Raw genomic sequence first — 8,348 nt, 5'->3', positions numbered from 1 at the left:
TTCAGTTACGTGGTGTAAAGGAAAATGTACCCCATTATCTGGGGATAGAGAAACGGGTAATGTATTACCTAGTAGAGACACGTCCACCCCTTTATATGTATCAAAGGAATATGCACCCGATTACCTGGCGTAGAGGGAAGTTTTATCTGTCAAAGTTTTAAGCTGTTACATGTTTATTTTTCGCAATATTCGTTTTCTACAACATTCGTACATGTGGCAAGATGGCTGCCGCAGAAGTGAAAGGAAGAGTTATCCGCCACAATGGCGGTAGGAGATTATGTAAACAAATACATCCTAAATATTCTCAAGCGAAAGAAAGAAAGAAAAAAGTAACACACAAAAAAAAGAAAAAGAAAAAGGAAAAGGAAAATACGTAGGATGAGAATAAAAGTGATAGTTTTGGAGGTTATGGGACGGGGGAGACTGTAGTGGTGGTGATGATGATGATGATGATGATGATGATGATCGTGATGATGATGATGATGATGATAATGATGATGATGGTGATGATGATGATAATGACGACAACGATGATGATGATGATGATGATAATGATGATGACGACAGTGAATGTTTAGGTCCATTTGTTCACCGAAAACTTAAAATCTAAGAACTGAGGTCATTAAGGAAATTATTTTTCGAAACGATTCTTTGAGTTGCAACCGGAAGGAAAGATAACGAATGAAAAATATAAGAAAAAAAAAAAAAAAGAAAGGGAAGAAAACTAGGTTGTGATTACCTCCCCCTTCCTTCCACGACCCCCCCCACCTCTGACTAAATGACTGTGTACTCACTGTGTTAGGTTAAAATGAGGAACATTTCTAAACAGGAAGTTAAGTCTATACTCCCTAAAGTGTGCCGAGAGTACAGTTGTTTCGCCTCCTCCTCCTCCTCCTCCTCCTCCTCCTCCTCCTCCTCCTCCTCCTCCTCCACCTCCTCTCTCCTTCCCCTACTCATCCTGCTCCTCCTTTCTGCGTTGCTGCTTTTATTGTTGTAGCAACAATATATGACTGGTACTTTGTTTTAATTGTCCCAGCAAGAATGAAAGGCGAAGTTGATTTGAACTCAGAACGTAAAGGTCAGCAAAATCGAAAGAAGGACCAGCGGCTATTAGGACCCTACATTGGTCAACGTTCACCATCTCCCTCTTTTTTAATCGGGCCTTTTTACTGCAGAAATCAGACATGTTTGTGCGAAATCGCAGGAAGCGGTTTTGTGTCCCAATGTCATTTTTGAAACCATCTTCTTTCGAGAAATGTCAAGTTTATTGAGGCAACGCGACTGACACAAAATACCAATTCTAGTCTTTTGGTAGATACCAAACATCGTTATTGGAATAGCCATGAAATTTTGCAGCGAAAGAGACAAGGAAGATTAGCTTTTGCTCTACTACTACTACTACTACTACTACTACTACTACTACTACTGCTGCTGCTGCTGCTGCTGCTGCTGCTGGTGTTGCTGCTGCTGCTGCCACCGCTGCTCCCGTCATCCGGGACATGGAGACGATTTTCCTCAAGGGAGTTCACTCCCTTTCACACATCAGTTGATTCGTCTGCGACCATTGGTGTTTAGATAGGCGTTTAGTCATGCTCTTGGTCTTTTGATGTCTGCTTAGGCGCCCTTCTTGACGATATATATATATATATATATATATATATATATATATATATATATATATATATATATATATATATATATATATATATATATATATATATATGCGTATGTGTGTACATGTATGTATGTATATGAGTGTGTGTATTACGTACACACAAGCTCTCCCACTCACCCACATAAATGCTTGAGTGGTTTACAAGTGCGTTAGTACATATATACATACATACATACATATACTCTCACACACTGTCATATATATATATATATATATATACATATATATATATATATATATATATATATATATATATATATATATATATATATATATATATATATATATATATATATATATATACATATATATATAAATATAAGCATACACACATACCCGTACACACACACACTTATAAGCACCCTAGAAGTGCATAGATGTGTATGTGTATATAAATGTCTATGTATGTATGTATGCATGTATGTATGTATGTATGTATGTATGTATGTATGTATGTATGTATGTATCTATCTATCTATCTATCTATATGTAATACATATATGTGTGTGTGTGTTTATATATAGATAATGTAACTACGTATATGCACTCTTAAAATTTCCTTGGTGCTGTGATACAAAGTTTTTATTCTTCATTTGGGAGATGAACACAAAATCTGTGACTCACGCTTACCAACATTTACAATCACAGCTACTACAGTAAACCCACTCCTATCCTATCCGGCACCATTTGTACCGGAGTGTTGGCGGATAACTGAATTTTCCGGATATCTGATCATCACTTTTTAAATTACCATTGCCCCTTAGAAAACTCATTAAAACTCTGTATGTACATCAGTATTATCATTATTATTCTGAATATTGTAGAAAGGTGAGACACGAAGAAATGGAAGTACAATTGGAGTAAGTACGAGGGAGCCAGATCCCTAATCTGGGGTGCGACGTGCTGCGGCACGTTGTCCCTCCATCGACAGCAAACCCGGTTATAGCCACCCGTAACGCAGAGGAGAAAAAAATGAACAAATATAGGGGCCTGACCGGTTTCTGTCACTTTGTGACGGTCGTCGTCGAGACTTCGGATGTTCTCAGACCATGCGTTGCTGATTTCCTCCGCAAGATCGGGATTACTGCGGCCCGTTTGAGAAATGAGCACCGCGAGGTGGGGGTGGTTTATTGCAACGAACGTTGCTGGCGCCATTCTCCGCGGCAACGCCTTTGCAATCGTGTCTGCGAGGCGCGGCTAAACACGCCATTTTTTTCTGGGGTATACAACCTGTTACTCTCTGCCTTCCACCCTCTCCATCTTCTGCAGCTTAATCTCTCCCCTCGTCTTCTCTTTTTCTTTGTTTCCTTGGTGATTAGGGTTCTTTTTTTGTCGATTGTTTGATCTCTTATACTTTTGATGTTTTATTTTTTCATCGAAGTAATTAAGTTTTATTAACCTAATGAGATACGGGTATAATAAATACAGTAAGACAAAATCACTGCACAACATTTTTAGAAGCGACAATCCATTTTAAATGCAGTAGAAGCTTTTTTTCTATTACAATTAATTAATTGACACGAATTAGCGCAATTTCTCATTACACTAATTAACAACACATTTTTCTCTTTTTTTTTCTGGGTGCCGGTTGTTTGAGAATTCTGGTTATTTGAGTACCGGATGAGAGGGAGTTTTTTGTACATGTATTTCCTGACCAACTGCAAGGAACGGGTTCGAATCACAGAACAGGCCTCTGACGTAATACAAAATACAGACTACAAACCTTATCCAATTCCATTAAACTGTCATTCTATCATTAAATTCTTGCAATCTCAGCAATTCGACTATATATTCCATGAAATCTGACAGGATTCTTTAGAAAGAAATAAACATGAAGAGGAAACGAAATCCCTCATCGTTTTTCTTATATTCAAATGTCTCGCGATTGATTTATTTGACTAGATTTTTGCTTCTAGAATTTCTGTGGCGTTTCTTTATGCAAAAAACTCATCGTAAATCCAATGTTTGACTGCACAAGAAATTGAATAAGTGGCTTTATGCGGTTCCCAGTTGATTGCAGTTTATGATTGTTATTAGTGTGGCATGCGTTGTGTTTATGTTGTGTTTATGTTGTGTTTATGTTGTGTTATATTTATGTTGTATTTATGTTGTGTTTATGTTGTGTTGTGTTGTGTTGTGTTGTGTTGTGTTGTGTGTTGATTGTTTTCAAGCATCGCGTTTCATAAATTCATTTCGTTCAAGTTTATTTTCCGCAATCTTTCTTAGAATTTGAGAAGCAATAAAAAACAACAACAACAACGACGACGACGACGACGACGACAGCGACGAAAACATAACCCAAAGTATTAGAGCAACATAACAACAGCAATGTGAAGCGAAATATTGCGGGTTCAAATCAAACAAACTTCCTAAGGTTTTATCGTGTCTTGAACTCGTGACGTTGGCTGTCAACAAAACTATTTCGTCGATTCAGAGCGGAAGATAGGAAGACAAAGAGCTCCAAAACACGAGAATAACCTGGGTGGGATTTGAACTCAGAGCTGAGACATTTGAAACACATACTGCAGAATATTCTTTCCATCGCCGCCTTAGTGGTAGAGTAACGGTCTGAGTTCAAATGACACCGAGGTCCACTTTGCCTTTCATTCTTTCGGGGTTGATGAAATAAGTACCAGTTGACCACCGGGGGTCAATATAATCGACTGTCCCCCCACTCCAGACCTTGTACATGTAGTAAAAAGGATCATTAACAATCTTTTGTCATATTCTGTCAATAAAAATTTATTTGTTTATTGAATATAATTTGGCGCGAATATTTTATCCAGTTTACACAATAAAACGAATACAACCTGTGAATTAATAATTTAAATATCGATATATTTATAAAACATTATCGATTAGTTAATTTATAATAGTTTATATAATATATATAGCAGTCTATAATATTCTATTAAGTAAAATCATTGACTTGAGAATATTCCGTATAATTTGATGAGTTAAATATTTAAATCAAGTCACTTAGGTCACTTATGGCTTTCATCAGTTCGGGGTCGATAAATAAAGTAGAATTCCAGGGTGGTGTATTGGTAGAATAAAACATTTTGTGGAATGTTTTCTGATTCTGTAAGTTCTGTGTTCGAATTCAATCTCCGGTCACCGAAATATAATAATAATTAGTATTATTTCAAAATTTTGCCACAAGGGCAGCTTGGGGGAGGTGGTGGAATGAGTCGATTACATCGACCCCCAGTATTTCGCTGGTACTTAATTTATCGACCCGAAAAGGATGAATTTGAACTCAGAACGTAAGGACAGACGAAATGCTGCTGAGCATTTTTCCGGGCGTGCTAACGATTCAGCCAGCTCTGCACCTCAGCTTCAATATAATATAACAATGATGGAGAGCAGCTGGTATCTGGTTCTATGGTGTAGTGGTTATCACATCTGCTTCACACGCAGAAGGTCGTGTGTTCGAAACTCGCTGGAACCTGATATTTTTCCACTATTTTTTTAACACCGGGCTTCTAATTCCATGAGTGGGGATTGATATATTTAGTTTAGTATTACCGATAGAACAGGCCCTTATTTTTTTATATCCCGGAAAGCATAAAATATTATTAATAATATCTATATTTTTATTATATTTCGCTGACGAGAGATGGAATTCGAACACAGAACCTACAGAACCAGAAAACATTCCACAAAATGTTTTATTCTACCAATACACCACTCTGGAATTCTACTTTATTTATCGATCCCGAACTGATGAAAGCCATAAGTGACCTAAGTGACTGGATTTAAATATTTAACTCATCAAATTATACGGAATATTCTCAAGTCAATGATTTTACTTAATAGAATATTATAGACTGTTATATATATATTATATAAAGTATTATAAATTAACTAATCGATAATGTTTTATAACTATATCGATATTTAAATTATTAATTCACAGGTTGTATTCGTTTTATTGTGTAAACTGGATAAAATATTCGCGCCAAATTATATTCAATAAACAAATAAATTTTTATTGACAGAATATGACAAAAGATTGTTAATAATCCTTTCTATTACAGGTACAAGGTCTGGAGGGGGGGGGGATAGTCGATTATATCGACCCCCGGTGGTCAACTGGTACTTATTTCACAAGGGATGCATGGCAAAATTTACGTCTTTGAAATTTGACCTCAGAACGCAAAGCGCCAGGAGTAACACCACTTAGCATTTTCTTCGACACAGTAACATTTTGCTTTACAGTCCTGTGTAATAAAACTAACAAGAACAAGAACACAAGAAGAAAGAGGATAGTTGCGTCGAAAACAAGTAAACAAAGCCAAAAAGAAACACATAGGTTCCAGCGAGTTTCGAACTCACGACCTTCTGCGTGTTAAGCAGATGTGATAACCACTACACCATGGAACCGAACGATAGAATGCTCTACAATATTGCTTTATCATACAGAAGTTGTTTCTAATACAGAGATGAACGTTGAGCTACTTTCAAACTACAGCGGATTATCAGAATCATTGCGTTAACAAGAAGTGTTTCTTTCTCGCCAGGGTTTCGAATCCTACTAGATTCCCTCAAACGTCTATTGTTTCAGAGGTTCATAAAATAATGACTATTGGTCTATTGGTCTATTAGTCTTCTCAATAGATATTGATCTCATCTCAGCATTTATCTCCAACATTGACACAGACAGTAGAGTGTTCAATGGATAAACTCAAGCCGCAGTATATTACTGGTATATATTTTAACGTCACTAGACTATGAAACCTTCAGACCGATTTCACGTACGTATGACAAGAAAAATATTTAATCCCGAAGCAGCGAGTGGTTCCATGGTGTAGTGGTTATCACGTCTGCTTTACACGCAGAAAGTCGTGAGTTCGAAACTCACTGGAGCCTAGCTTTATTTATTTTTTCTTTTGCTTGTTTTTAATGCTACCACCCTCTTTCTTGTTATTGTTGTTGTTAGTTTTATTACATTATATTGTACAGCGGTGTTTGCTGGTAGAATTGTCAGCGTGTCGAACAAAATGCTAAATCGCGTTGCTTCTGGCACTTTGCGTTCTGAGTTCAAATTTCGCGGACGTCAACAATGCCATGCATCCCTTCGGGGTCGACGAAATAAATACAGTGGTTGGAAACCTGGTATTGAAGTAATTGAACTGCCACCCCATCACCATCACAAAGAACAACAACGGCCGCTGACACAAAGGGACATAACTAAACACATCAAAAGGTCGTGCGTTCGAAGTACGATCGATTCGTTATTATTCTTATTTATTCTTTTATTTGTTCCAGTCATTTGACTGCGGCCATGCTGGATCATTTCGTTGACAATGTTTCAATTCTACTTTGAAATATGTTTGCCTATTCTTTCTAAAATTATAATTCCCAGAATTGAAAAATAAAAAAGTAGGTTCCAGCGAGTTTTGAACTCACGACCTTCTGCGTGTAAAGCAGATGTGATAACCACTACACCATGGAACCACTCGCTGAAACAAAGGCAAATATTTTTTCTTATCATATACAAGTTGTATGATACGTAAGTCAGTTCGATCCGGAGTTTTCATAACTGGAGATCTAACTATATTACAATGGACGGATCTATTATATAATAAGGAGTGGAAGGCTCTAGACTCATCACCTCAACAATGTCGATTTCAGAACTCGCTTGAATCTGTTTATATATATGGTAAAGCAGTATTTGGTAAACTCAATAGTTCGGTGATTGCATGGTGTAGTGGTTATCGTAATTGTTTCAAACGCTGAAAGTCGTGAGTTCGAAACTGGCAGGAACCTACTTGTATTGATTGAGGTTTTTTCTTCGGTTTTATATTTTTTTGTCACGGACAAGTGAATTTGAACTCAGAACATAAAGACGGACGAAATACCTCTAAGCATTTTGTCTGGCGAGTTAACGATTCTGCCAGCCCATCGCCTTAAACAATAAGATAAAAAATATATGGAAGATCAATATCAAAATATAAAAAAAAGTAAAGGTTCCAGCGAGTTTCGAACTCGCGACCTTCTGCGTGTTAAGCAGACGTGATAACCACTACACCATGGAACCACTGATAGTTAAGGCTGCTAAATATTGTTTTTATCTAATAACTTTGTAGACACCTATGCTTGCTATTGATTTTTGCCTTGGCACAAAGTCAGAAGTTATAGGGAGAGGGTATGGTAATGTGTATCGACCCAAGTGCTCTACTGAGGTAATCTTCTACTTTAGCGTCGTTAAAGATGTAACCCGTAACACCTCTCATAATTATTTCCCTTGTTCGAAATCTCACGTCTTATGTGCATGATGTTTTTATTAACGCAGAACATTAAAAGAAATAGTATTAGATTAAAATAGTAATCTGTGCATCACACTTAATATAAATACACCACTGAAAGCCAGATTAACTGTGGTATTCGTTCTGAGACAATTCTGCTTCTGTTGTGCGTAACGAATTTTATTCAGGCGGTCGGCAAATTGTAAGGTCACTGATTTTTCAGTCACTGTTTTTCCGATATCGGTGACGACGTGGTTTCACTTGGCATGCAGTTGCCAGCGGGAACATGTTGCTGACGAATCGCAAAAGGGCAGGAATGCGCATCTATACATTTTCCTGTTATTTAACACAACGTTCTTGAGAAATATAAATTTGGGCTTCCGCGATGTATGTGCATTAAGTATTAGACACAAGTCTAATAA

General features: G+C 37.1%; 5 non-coding genes across 5 annotated transcripts; 2 read left to right on the top strand and 3 right to left on the bottom strand.

The window, feature by feature from the left end:
* The first annotated feature begins 5,053 nt into the window (after positions 1 to 5,053).
* Trnav-cac (transfer RNA valine (anticodon CAC)) lies at positions 5,054 to 5,126 on the top strand. The gene has a single exon. It is a non-coding gene; the product is annotated as a tRNA-Val (tRNA).
* Positions 5,127 to 5,988: 862 nt separating this feature from the next.
* Positions 5,989 to 6,061, bottom strand: Trnav-aac (transfer RNA valine (anticodon AAC)). Its single transcript has one exon. It is a non-coding gene; the product is annotated as a tRNA-Val (tRNA).
* A 413-nt stretch (positions 6,062 to 6,474) lies between these two features.
* On the top strand, positions 6,475 to 6,547 carry Trnav-uac (transfer RNA valine (anticodon UAC)). The gene has a single exon. It is a non-coding gene; the product is annotated as a tRNA-Val (tRNA).
* Positions 6,548 to 7,062: 515 nt separating this feature from the next.
* On the bottom strand, positions 7,063 to 7,135 carry Trnav-uac (transfer RNA valine (anticodon UAC)). Its single transcript has one exon. It is a non-coding gene; the product is annotated as a tRNA-Val (tRNA).
* A 510-nt stretch (positions 7,136 to 7,645) lies between these two features.
* Trnav-aac (transfer RNA valine (anticodon AAC)) lies at positions 7,646 to 7,718 on the bottom strand. Its single transcript has one exon. It is a non-coding gene; the product is annotated as a tRNA-Val (tRNA).
* Positions 7,719 to 8,348: the final 630 nt, after the last annotated feature.

This window comes from Octopus bimaculoides, chromosome 24 (assembly GCF_046866305.1).
Source record: "Octopus bimaculoides isolate indiv1 chromosome 24, ASM4686630v1, whole genome shotgun sequence".
Classification (NCBI taxonomy): Eukaryota; Metazoa; Mollusca; class Cephalopoda; order Octopoda; family Octopodidae; genus Octopus; species Octopus bimaculoides.
The sequence above is the reverse complement of the archived record's forward strand: the minus strand, read 5'-3'. Positions and strand labels throughout refer to the sequence as shown.